The sequence below is a fragment of the Amblyomma mixtum genome, chromosome 4 (genome assembly GCF_055824585.1).
Source record: "Amblyomma mixtum isolate Tamu chromosome 4, ASM5582458v1, whole genome shotgun sequence".
NCBI lineage: Eukaryota > Metazoa > Arthropoda > Arachnida > Ixodida > Ixodidae > Amblyomma > Amblyomma mixtum.
In genome coordinates this window covers 2,765,224-2,778,689 of record NC_143015.1, presented here as the reverse complement: position 1 = coordinate 2,778,689, position 13,466 = coordinate 2,765,224, and the positions used below count along the sequence as shown (strand labels likewise).

Here is a 13,466-nt window from a genome sequence, read left to right as displayed (position 1 = left end):
GACGGTTTGGTGTGCAGATCACAAACGGCCAAGATACCTGCGCAAATGTAACACACCCAAAAGGAGAAGCTGCTGTAACAGCAGCTGAAGGACGGTGTCTCGGCCACTTAGCAGCAGCGCGTGCGGCACGGACGGATCGTGTGGCGGATTTGTCTTGCAAAACTTGGCGGCTGCGAATACATTTTTTATATTACTGAATCAAACTCGGTGTTAATTGCCGCCATGTGTGCTGCGAAAATCCTGTGTTGTATTGTATATGAGCTACTGAGGCAGTGCGGTGAGCACAAAATATGCCGAGGCCAAGCAGTGGCTCTGCCAGCGCGTGAGTGTAGTCGAGCACAGTGGACCGTAGTCAACCGGCCAACCCAGAATGGGCTGGCATACAAAAATAATAAAGCCAGTTGACACCTGGACTCCAAGCCTCTCACATCGTGTCTGCTTTCCTCGCACGTGCCAACAAGTGGTGGCCCGGTCGTGCCAGCCATGGCCTAGCAAAACAACGCCGCTAGCTCTACCGTAGCCGTACTGGACGTAAAGTGCCTCCCTTTTGGACTGGCGGCCCGGAAATTTGGTTCGTACAAGTCGAGTTACAGTTCACTCCGGGCCACATCACCGCCGACAGCAACAAATACCACCACATGGTTAGCAGTCTCCTGCCTTCGACGGTAAGCGAGGTACAGAACTTACTTCTCTCGCCTCCCTCAGAGAACGCCTACGGTACGCTCAAGGAGACGGTGATCCGTCGCGTCAAACCTTCGGAGTCGGAGCATTTCCAGCACCTACTGCGGGAGGCTGAACTGGGCGACCGCCGACCTAGTCAAGTGTTGCGACACATGCACCAACTGGCCGGCAGCACGGAAAGCGTCAACAGCCGCTTAGTGCGGGAACTGTTCATGCAAAGACTACCCGTTAACGTTCGGATTAGCCTCACTGTATTGCTAGAGGCAGACCTGACTAAGTTGGCCGAGCTCGCCGAGAAATTGATGGCTGTCGTCACGCAGACAGTCACGTCAATTCATCCAGATAGAACGCCTGTCACCGTCAACTCCCTGCAAGAGGTACGAGACTAAATTTCTCGCCTCACCGACATCATCGCGGGGCTGCAATCGAGAGGCAACCATTGTCCACAGCAGTGCACCGCACCGAAACCGCCATTCTGAGTGTGCTGGTACCACCGCAAGTTCGGGAGCTCGGCAGGGATCTGCAGACCACCCTACGAAAGTTGAGGAAACTACCAGTGCCTCAGCCTTGCTGGAAAGTCGTCCATCAGTTTTCTTTCACAACGTTCGAGAGAGGGGCACTTGTTTCCTAGTCGAAACAGGGGCGGAGGTCAGTGCAGAGACGACGTCGCCAGCCTATCGCAAACAACCATGTTCATCGCCGTTGCAAGGCGTCAACAACACGACAATGGCGACGTACGCGCAATGCTTTCTCGTTGGACTTGGGACTCAAGAGGAAATTTCGGTGAGTTGTTGTGCCGGACGTAATATTTGCTATCTTAAGAGCAGACTTTTTGGCAGCTTCGGACTGTTTGTAGATGCCCGATATCGCCGTTTACAAAATCCTCTCTCACAAGAAGAGGTGCGCGCAAAGCCATCCGCCCCTCAGCCCCACGCTCGTGGCTCCTACAGGCGCTGCCTGATTGATGAGCATCATCCGCGATTTCCCCGAGCTGGCGCGGCCACCACAGGCCGGCACGGCCTCCAAACACAAAGTATGCCATCACATGGTCACGACATGTCCATCGGTTTACGCACGCCCACGCCCCCTATCCCCACAAAAGCTGCAAGCAGCACGGGAGGAATTTGGCCACATTTTCGAGCTCGGCATAATCCGCCCGTCCGCTAGTTCTTAGGCGTCCCCACTGCACATGGTACGGAAGTCTACACCAGAAGATTGGTGACCCTGCGGGGATTATGGAGCCCTTAATCGAACAAAAGTGCCCGACCGCTACCCCGTACCCCACATTCATGATGTGAATGCCAGCCTATATGGTGTGACAATTTTCTCCAAAATCGACCTTGTGCGGGCCTACCATCAGATATCAATGCCTCCAGAGGACGTCTCGAAGATGGAGATAGCAACGCCCTTCGGCCTGTTCAAGTTCCTCCGAATGCAGTTCGGCCTGCGAAATTATGGACAAACATTCCAGCGTATCATCAATGGCGGTTTGCACGGGCTCGACTTCTGTCATGCGTATCTTGACGGCCTACTCGTCACAAGCAAGCCACCGGACTAGCATGAGGCGCATCTGCGAGCCACATTTCAGGCGCCTGGCCGAGCTCCGTCATCTTGGTGAATACGGACAAGTGTGAGCTGGCTGCCCAGACGCTAACTTTTCTTGCCCTTGTTTCAAGCTCCGGCATTCAACGTCACCCATATTAGGTTACAGCTGTCCAGAAGTTTGCACTACCCACCTAAGCGTCAGATCCGTGAGTTCCTTGGTCTCGTCAACTACTGCCGCAGTTTTGTACCTGAGCTGGCGGCCATTCGGCTCCCTCTCCATCTCCTGCTGTGGACACAAGAAGGTGCAGGTAAGGAGCTACTCTAGACGGACGACGCCGTAGCGGCTCTTCAGGGGATCAAGAAACGCCTCGCTGATGCCGCCCTTCTTAGGTACCCCCAACCTGAAAATCCGCAGTGCGTCATGGTCGACGCTTCGGACGCAGCTGCGGGTGCAGTCCTAAAACAACTCACCAAAGGAGTATAGCGGCCGATCGCTTTCTTTTCTCGGAAACTGACACCCACCGAGCAGCGTTACAGCAGTTTCGGGCCTGAGCTGTTGGCTGTGTGGGCAGCAATCCGGCATTTCCATTACTTGGAAGGCAGTGAATTCTTTGCATTGACAGATCAAAAGCCGCTTACGTACGCCTTACACTCCCTCAGTTACGATGGCGGCGCTCACACTGCCCGCGAGCTGTGTCAGATGTCATACATAACGGAATTCACCACAGACCATCGGCACAACAGGGGAGTCGACAACGCAGTCGCCGATTCTATGTCGCACAGCCCTGTAAGCGCCATTACTTGTCCCTCTGGAACAGACCTCGGAAAACTGGCGGCAGCGGAACGTGTGGATGACGAATTGCGGAGTTTGCAGGAAGCATCGACGACACTCATTCTGCAGTGCTTCCCTTAGCCTGGAGCGGGAGACATTTGTTGTGACACGTCTACAGGTAACCCTCGACCATTTATGCCTGCCTGGCGTTGTCGTGAAGTATACGGATCGCTAGACGAGCTGTCACACCCAGCAATCCGAGCAACATAAAAAGCTTCTCACGACACGTTTTGTAACACCGGAGTCAGGAACGATTCCCGACATGGGACTCGCGAATGTCTTGCGTGTCAGCGTTCCAAGGTTCAGTGTCACACTGTGACACAGTTGAAGACATTTCCAGGACCAGATGCTCGATTCGACCACACTCATACATTGTCAGACTATTCGCACCTTGCCAAGGGCAAACGTAATTGCGGACTTGTGTCGACCGTTTCACGCGTTGGGCAGAACATATTCCCATTCCAGACATTTTATTCAAAACTGTTGCTCGCTTTTTCAGCAGCAACTGGCTATGTCGTTTTCGCGCGCCTTCCTCCAATACAATTGACATAAGAGGCCTATTTCAGTGTGCGTACTTCGCAGTCTGACAAAACTCGTCTGCATCTCGCGCATCAGGACTACGGCCTACCACCCGATGGGCAATGGAATGGTCGAGATATTTCACCGACAGCTGAAAGCAGCACTCATGGCAAGTGTGCAGCACTCTTGTGTGGAAGCGCTGCCCATCGTGCTCTTGGACATACGCACGGCTTTCAAGGGAGACAACCGCTGCAATGCCAGGGAGCTCGTCTACGGCACGATGCTGCGTCTGCCCGGATGGTTTTTTTTCTTCTGACCAACAGCAAATCCGCATTTCCGCCGGCGACTACTCGGCTCGCTTGTGTGGCATCATGAAGAAGATCCTCGCTACACCTCCGCACCAGCCCATAGTTAGGAGAGCACACGTGTGCAAGATGCTTGAGACATGCTGCCACGTGCGAAATGACGCCGTACGACGAACACTGCAAGTACCGTGTGACGGATCATTCAAGGTTCTCCGTCGTGGGCGGAAGACGTTCACTATCGAGATGCGAGGCCGGCGGGAAGTTGTTTCGCGGAACAGACTGAAACCTGCGCACATATAATTCCAGTTCACGACGCCCACCTGCAATTCGTCGCCTCAAACACGTACAAAAGCGCCCAGTACCACGACAGCGGATTTTACCGCGGCAGAACCCACACCCACTCATGAGAATGACAGCTACCCCACACGCAGTGGCAGGCGTTGAAATGCGTCAAATCTCCCGAAAAAGGGCTGGCATACAAATAAATAAAACAGTTCGCACCGACACTCCAATCCTCTCGCATCGTCTCTGCTTTCCTGCACGTGCCAGCAGAAACTACTCGACATGGCTGAGCTGGCCCAACTCCATGAAGATTTGAAAAAGAGATGCGAGAATTCAAAGCTACGATTGAACGAGATGTAAAGAAATAGGGGAGTTTAGGATAAGTCTTTCGTTTCTAAGCGATCAAAACAACACCCTTCTGGGCGAGAACAAGACACTCAAAGAGCAAAATGAACAACTGCAACCTGAATGCCAGCAAGTGAAAAAAGTTACAAACTTGCATGAGCAATGGATAACGGTAGCCGAGCAGTATTCTAGGGTCCGTAACCTTCAGTTAAAAGGTGTACCTCAACAACAGAACGAGCATGTTCCTAAGGGTGTTCACAGCATTGGGGAACTGCCGCACGTGCCCATTGCTGATGGTGACATTGAGATTTGTCATTGTGTACAAACAAAGAACTCAGATGGTGTGCCCAACATTGTTGTGAAATTACGACACCGCTCCAAACGTGGCGAATTGCTTCAGAAGGCGTGAAAGATGCGCATATCGACCTGGTAGTTAAGCAGCTTTCACCATCGTTAATGCAGATATTGAGTGTCTAACTTTGAAATCTTTAAGTTACATGTGCTGTGTAATTTGCCGGCCTCGTGATTCTAATTTAAACAATTTCTCTTTTCGCCTTGACAATACCCTGGAATCCATGAACGGAAACAATTTCAAACTTATTCTTAGAGGAGATTTTAACATTGATGACCTTCAACCCCCGCACGCTCAAGCACAGTTCTTTTCGAACCAAGAGACAAATACCCGCACTGTTTTGACTGACACTGTGTCATGCTGCACTGTTCGCACAGAAACTTTGATTTATTTATATTGTCACGACCAGAGGAGCCATGGAGGTAGGAGTCGGGAAGAACCCAAGACTGGAAGCCTTCTTTAAATTGTAGGAACGGGTTCTAGGACACAGAACAGAGCAAGCGCCTCGAGAGACAACCGCCGCTTCGTCATCATTTTCGACTCAGCGCGGAGGCCGCGCGGTGCGTTCAGCGCGTGGCATTACCCCTCCCCCCCCCCCCCCCCGCTAAAGTAAACATCGTCTCGATGTGAATGGGATATGTACAGGGAGAGAAGTAGGAGCAAAAAAAAGAATAGGGGTGAGGTGAACCATACAATTCGCGCTAGTTGAGATGGGGGAAGAATTAAGTTCGCACGTGGGGTAAGGGGATAAAGGTACGGAACACAGCTTGATTACAGCGCTCAGTCCCGCGAAAAGTACGGCTTTAAGCCCACTACAAGCACGATTTCAGGCCGTTGACGCTGAGGGCCGACGATCACAGTTCCATAGTGCACAACTTCGTAGTTGACGCTGTTCAGGTGAGGCAGGACTCTGTACGGGCGACAATACTTACTGATATGCTTATCGCACAGCCCCTTGCGGCGCACAGGTGTCCACACCCACACCTGGTCACCCGGCTCATAGTGAACGTACCTGTGCCGAAAGTTATTGTGTCGGGCATCGGCGGATTGCTGGTCCTTGATGTGCAGGCGGTACAGGTGACGGTCCTGCTCTGCTTGTTCCACGAAGTGGCCTGCTTCAGGGGGAGCTCTGAGTAGCCGTACGGGAGCATGGCGACTAACATCATGCGGACCTCCCTGCCATACAAGAGACGGAATGGGGTGAACTGGGTGGTTTCCTGCGTCGCGGTATTATGGGCGAAGGGGACGTACGGCAAGACCTCATCCCAGGTTTTGTGTTCAACGTCGACGTACATCGAGATCACGTCCGCCAATGTTTTGTTGAGCCGTCCCGTTACACCATTGGTTTGGGGATCATACGCTGTTGTTGGTCGATAAGCATTGTTGTCTAAGCGTTAGCGATAGCGATTGTTGGCTAAGCGTTAAGAGGTCACATAGGAGCCGGGCCGTAAACAGCTGGCCTCGCGTCAGTAATGATGGCCGATGGGGCGCCGTGTCTAAGCACGATGTCGTGGATAAAGAAGCGGGCAACTTCAGCGGCATTACCTCGCGCAAGGGCCTCCGTTTCAGCGTACCGGGTCAAGCAGTCTGTGGCGACTATGATCCACTTGTAGCCGGTAGACGAGAGAGGAAACCGCCCCAGAAAGTCCATGACGACTAGGTCGAATGGTATTTGAGGCGGCTCAACGCATTGAAGCAGTCCAGGAGGCTTGAGCGCGGGTTTTTTTCACCGCTGGCACTGCCGGCATGTCCGGACATAATGCCTGACACTCGAAGTGAGGTGGGGCCAGTAATAGTTCAGTCGGATTCGGGATAAGGTGCGTAAGGTGGCCGGAGGTCGGTTCATCACGGCAGGCAAGGACGACTTCATCCCGTAGATCAGATGTTATGACGAGCAGGTAAGTTGTCGGACTGGAAGTAGAGTTCTTTTTATAAAGCACCCCTCTCCGCAGGCAGAACGATAATAGTCCAAGAGCTAGGTATCATGGTATTTCAGGGCGCCCACTTTCGAGATGTTCGTTCAGCAGACGCAGGTCGGCGTCGGCACGCTGTCTGGGAACGAGCTCAGACGTGCCGACAGCTCCAAGAAAGCTATCGTCGTCGGTGGTGTCTTGTGGAGGAGGTTAGACGGGAGCGCGTGACAAGCTAACAGCGTCGTTGTGTTTCCGGCCTGAATTATAGGTGACGGTGAAATCAAATTCCTGCAGGCGTAAGGCCCAACGTGCTAGGTGGCCGCAAGGGTCCTTTAGATTTTTCAGCCGGCACAGCGAGTGGTGGTCTGTGACGATACGAAACGTTCTGCCATACAGGGATGGGCGGAACTTAGCGGCAGCCCAGACTACCGTCAAACATTCCTTATCGGTGGTAGAGTAGTTCAACTCAGCGCGCAGCAGTGAGCGGCTGGCGTAGGCAATTACTTTGTCGACACCGTTTTGCCGCTGAACTAGAACGGCGCCAAGACTGACGTTGCTCGCACCCATGCGTACCTCCGTGTCAGCGTCTTCGTCGAAATGTGTCATGATGGGCGGCGATTGGAGTCAGCGTCGTAACTCGTTCAAAGCAGTCTACTATTCGTTGCCCCAGGAAAATGACGCGTCATCACGGGTTAGGAGCGTGAGAGGGCTGGCGACCTGGCCGAAGTTTCTAATGAAGCGGTGATAGGAACACAGGCCCAGAAAACGTCGGACGGCTTTTTTTTGTGGGCGGAGTCCGGAAAGGCAGCAACGGCAGCAAGCTTCTCTGGGTCATCTCGGATTCTGTCAACGCTAATGACGTGGGTAGACGGCCGGCCGCGTCTCGAGCGGACGCGCCTCATTTCGGCTCCGACAATTTTCGTCCGGATTGCCGAAAAATTCCCTACGACCGCAAAAAATTTGCTTGTACTCGACGGTTAACATCACCCGGCACCCGAAGACATCGCTCTCGACCGGGTGGGCCAATTTTTGGGCCTTTTAGGCCCATTTATGTCTTCATCCCGTGGGAGCCCCAGCCAGGCCTAAAGCCAAGCAGCCAGTCTCCAGCGTTCTCCGCGGACGCCATGGCGGCCTCCGCTCGCCGCGGGTACGATCCCGAGACGATGGCATGGACTGAAGTCGCCACAGAAGCCCCGTCTTCTCCTGAAACCTCCACTCCGACGCAGGAGATCGTGGATGAAGGCCTCTTCTCGTTGGTGGCACTTCGCAAACGCAAGCAGCGTCTGAACAACTGGGCAGTGAACGGACCCTCCGTGAGTGCCCCTGCTTCTGTGCATCCAAATAATTCAAGTTCCAACCATCAGCTCTCGCCAACAGCGGGATCGACGAAATGGCGGCCTGCCGCTATGCCTCGACTCCGCAAAGAAGACTTCACGATCGTCCTCAAGCCCAGAATGACGGTCTCCCTGAAGACGGTTCTGCAGAAAGGTGAGCTTGGTGCTTTGCTCTCCGCCTATGTTAATGCCTCTTCGGTGGACACTCTTAGTATCTGGCCCATCCGGGACCAGAATATCCTTATCGCCACCACTCAAGACGTGAACGCGGCGAACGCGTTCGCTCGCGAATTTACTCTGAAAGCTTCCAAAGGCTCCATCCCGATAGTCGGTCACGCCAAAGTCAACGGTGAAGTCTGCAGGGGGATCATTACCGTCCATGAGCAGGAAACTTCTACCACCCTGAAATCGAAAGTCCAGTGGCGCGGAGGAGAGATAGCCTTCATCCGCAAGCTGGGGAAGTCGACGATTGCCCTGCTCACCTTCGTGGGGCATAAAGTGCCACGTTACGTGCACTATATCAGTGTGGTGACCTTGGTACGCGAATACAAGCGGACTATTCCCGCGTGTTTCCGATGCGGCACCATCGGCCACCGTGTGGACTTATGCCCGGATCCTCAACGCAATCGCTGCAGACACTGCGGCCAAACGGTCGCAGTCCTCGAAGACGGCAACTTGGAGACCCACGAGTGCACTCCTTCCTGCATCGTCTGCCGTGGCGGCCACCTTACGGGCTCGCAAGACTGCAAGGCAAAATTCCGGCGGCTGCAACGACCGGGAAACCCAACCGGTCAACGGAAGCAACGTCAGTGTGCAGTGCCCCCGGGAACTGACACCACTCCAAAAGTTTCCCCGACTGGCAACAATCTGGTGCAAGGCACATCCGGACCAGCGCCACCGGCGGGCGCGTTGCCCGGGCGTGTCTCCAAGTCCTCTCCATCAACAAGCCAAAAGTCGTCACATGATCCAGGCGCACCCGTATTCCAGAACGGGGATTTTCCGCCTCTCGAGGGCCGTCCGCTTGGCACACCAAAGAAGACATCACAGCCAAAGGTAGGCAGCCGAGACGGGCCTCCTCCGTCCCCCCGCACTCCCCTACGTTCTTCCCCACCAACCCTTCCTCCTCCCCCCCCTTAACTCTGAGGTTGCGGACCTCCGCCGTGAGCTCGAGACTCTCCGGGCTCAAAATGCTCAACTCCATGCCAAAATTCATGCGCTAGAAACGGTTCGGTCCTCCCCGCCTATTGCCCAGGTAGCTCCGGAACCGATGCAACAAGTGCCGGTGGAGCCGACGCCATCTAGCTCTGACGCGCGTTTCACCGCCCTCGAAAACGCCCTTGCCGCATTAGCGACTCAGATGTCAAATTTCGGCCAAATTCAAGACAACCTGTTCAAGTCAGTCACGGCCACGGTTACGGCCACCGTGACGGCCAATATTGAGACGTGGTTGGAGTCAAACCCCAGGCTTCTACGCCGAATGGGGCCCCTCAAAGACGCAAACCGCCCATCAATATTCAACCGCCCCATCGATCTAACCGAAATAAAAAGGAGAGCCGGAACCGATCCAGCCGCAGGTGACGGAACCTGTGCCGGCTCTCCAAGGCAGTCTTTCTTCAAATCATGTTAGGAGAAATCAACATGGCTGCGTCCCCTCCCAACCAGCACCCTAATGGGCGCCGCCCCCCGCAAAGACAGCAAGTTTTTTCCCTTGTGCAATGGAATTATCGGGGTTTCAAAAACAGGACTAAACGCGCGCGCTTAAGGGCGTACATTGACAACCTCGAACACCCCACCGCAGTCGTTGCGTTGCAAGAAACCGGAGATGCGGTTAAGCTCACGGGCTATAACACTTTTCAACGAGACCCGTTCACCTGTATCCTAGTCCATAAGGGTTACACAGCGCAGGAGGTTGATCGCGACCTAAATCTGGAATATTCGTACGTGATGGTCTCTGTCCTCCCCCTGCGGCGAACAGATAGCCCCGCACACATACTTAATATCTACTGCCCCCCGAAACTCAAAAACATCACTTTTTCTAACATCTTTAGCGCAGCGCTAAGGATCGCGGGTCGCGACCCCCTCATGATAGTGGGCGATTTTAACGCGCCTTGTCTCATGTGGGGTTATTGCAAGGAAGAGACGCGTGATCGTAAGTTGGCAGAACTTATATCTACGCTGGGCATCACTCTTCTAACCGACCCGGTCCACCCAACACGTGTAGGGAACTCCGTCATTCGGGCTGCCCCGACCTTACCCTCGTGAAACACATCCAACACGCAGAGTGGATCAACACCGAGGACACCCTCGGTAGCGACCACTGCATATTGAACACTATCATTTACACTCGGCCCTTACGTCGCCCCCTTGCGCAAGCCAAACTTCCCAACTGGAACGCTTTCCGCCAGGCCCTCCCAGTAACTTCTCTCATGGAACAGGACTACTCCACTTGGGCACACGGACTCATGCAAACACTCCGTTCACAAGAAAAGCATATCCAGCTTACGGAGCGTGCACCTGACGTGGATAACCACCTAAGGCATCTCTGGGAAGCTCGCCGCAGCCTCACTAAGCGATGGCGGCGGCAGAAACACAACCGTAAACTCCGCGCTCGCATCTCTGACCTCACCCAGCAAGCTTCCGTGTATGCTGCCCAGCTCGCAGACAAACTGGGTAGATCGATGCAACAGCGCAGCAAGACAGATGTCCAGCCGCAACACTTGGCGGCTCTTCAGGAGTCTCATAGACCCCACACAAACACGCTCGGAGACCCAGAAACACATCAATCACGCGATACACAACTTTCAAGGAAACACGAAGCAGCTAGCGAACACCTTGCGCTCACAATACCTCAATCAGAATCAAGACCCGCGCGGGCAGGATTATTCGTACGCAGGCTGCGATAATCCGGAACTAGATCAACTTTTCCAGCTTCACGACCTTCGCACGGTTCTTGCCAAAATGCGCAGGGGGACGACGCCCGGGAGGGATAAAGTGACAGTCAAATTATTGGCGAACCTTCCTGATCGGGCATACGAAACCCTACTCGAATATATTAACGCCATTTGGACCGGGGACACTTCGTTGCCACCGGATTGGAAGACATCATTGGTAACCTTTATCCCAAAGGCGGGGAAACCGGTAAACACAGACAACCTCCGGCCCATCTCCCTGACTTCATGCGTAAGAAAACTAATGGAAACGATGGTCCGTGACCGCCTCTCAGAATATCTCGAGAGCAAGAGCTCATTTTCCGACACCATGTTCGGTTTCCGACCCAGTAAGTCTGCACAAGACATCCTCTTACAGCTTCATCACGAGGTTCTCGAACCCATAGAACACCCACACAGACAAAATAGTCCTAGCACTCGATCTCAAGGGTGCGTTTGACAATGTAAAACACAGCGTCATACTAAAGCACCTTAGCGAGACCAACTGTGGTCCTCGTACATTCAATTACATCTAAGATTTCTTAACAGACCGCTTGGCCTATATACGTATACAAGATACCGAGTACGGCCCCTTTAGATGGGAACGCGGGGTACACCACAAGGCGCTGTGTTGTCCCCGCTTCTCTAACATTGCTATGATGTACCTCCCGGCACAGCTGGCGGCTGTCGGCGGTGTTCAGCATGCGCTGTACGCCGATGACATCACCATCTGGGCCACTACGGGAAACAAAGGAGAGATGGAGGAGTGCCTGCAATCAGCGGCGAGCATAGTTGACCATTATGCCACGTACTGCGGCCTCCAGTGCTCCCCGTCCAAGTCTGAATTTGTGCATATTCGATCTTCTCCGAAATGCACAATCTACGTTCAGCTTTCTCTCGCAAGCGGCCCCATCCGTGAAGCGAAGGAGCTACGAATACTCGGTCTCTTCATTAATCAACATCGTAAGGCAGACACAACTCTTGCCAAACTCCGCAAAGTCGGCGACCAGGTGGGCCGAATGGTTCGCCGCGTTTCCAACAAGCGAGGAGGGTTGCGAAGTAAGGATGCGATGCGGCTCGCGCATGCCTTCGTAACTAGTCGAGTACTGCACTCGACTCCTTACCTCCGCTTACGGAAACATGACGAAGATAACTTGGAGATTGCACTCCGCAAAATTTTCAAGAGAGCCCTCGAACTCCCGATATCCACTTCCAACGCGCGACTCCTCTCGTTGAGGGGTGGTGAACACCTATCGAGAACTCCGCGAGGCGCATCTCGTTAACCAATACACGCGTCTCGCCCCGACCGTGTCCGGTTGCCGCCTCTTGGACCGGTTACATATCAGACATGATCACCATACCATGGAACGGGTTCGAGTGCCAGAACTGTGGAGAAGCGCCCTCTACGTTCGACCCCTTCCGACTAAGATGAACAAGGAGGACCATAATGGCCGGCGCCAGGCGCGGGCGAATGCCCTGCACCGCCACTATGGCTCAAAGAAACACGTCTTCTACGTCGACATTGCAGGCTCCTACCGCTCCAGGGGGGAATGGTACACGGCTGCAGTCATACACGAGGGAAAACAGGTGGACGGCCTCTCGTTCAGAGCGCCCAACTCAACGCATGCGGTGGAGGTGGCGATCGCCATCGCAGCCTCCCATCCCGACTCTAAATTCATCCTCACAGACTCTCGCGGAGCCTGTCGTAACTTTGAGTTCGGTTGGATCACTCCACTCGCTCACCAAATTTTATACCGCAGTACTCGTGACGGCGCTCCAACTCATCGCTCAATCATATGGGTCCCCGGCCACCAAGGCATGCCAGGTAACGAAGCCGCCCATGAGGCAGCCCGCGCACTCACTCACCGGGCACCAGGCGTCCCTTGGGAGGAGCTTGACCCAGATCACAGCCCTCCCCTTTCTTTTAAAGAAATTACTGAGCGCTATCGTGCCGAACACCGGCGATACCCAGTTCCTATGAATGGACTGGGTAAAGCTGGCGAACGAATTCTCCTCAGGCTCTTTACAAACGCCCTGCTGTGCCCGGCGGTTCTCAAGCACTTTAATCATTCTTTTGACGGCCGCTGCTCATTCTGTGGGGAGGTGGCCGACACCTTCGATATGGTTTGGGCATGCAGAAAAAATCCTTCTCTCCCCCCAATCACCCCTTCCCCTACCCGAGAGTACTGGGAGGCGGCCCTGCTCAGCTGCTAGGAACTATCGGCCCAACAGGCCCTGGTTCGGCGGACTTGTGTAGCGGTCTTGACCAACGGGATCCCGGAATGAGGGACTCCGCCTAGTATTGTAAGGGGTGAGACCCATTAGGGGCCTCTCCCCGAGCACCTCTCTGTAAATTACTAAATAAATGCTCTTCACCACCACCTAATGACGTGCGCGAGGAGCTTCGATTCGGTGAACCCAAAGTGGCATT

General features: G+C 54.1%; 1 pseudogene; it reads left to right on the top strand.

Annotated features, from left to right (window-relative positions):
* Nucleotides 1-483: 483 nt before the first annotated feature.
* Nucleotides 484-5,998, top strand: LOC149345497 (uncharacterized; annotated as a pseudogene).
* Nucleotides 5,999-13,466: the final 7,468 nt, after the last annotated feature.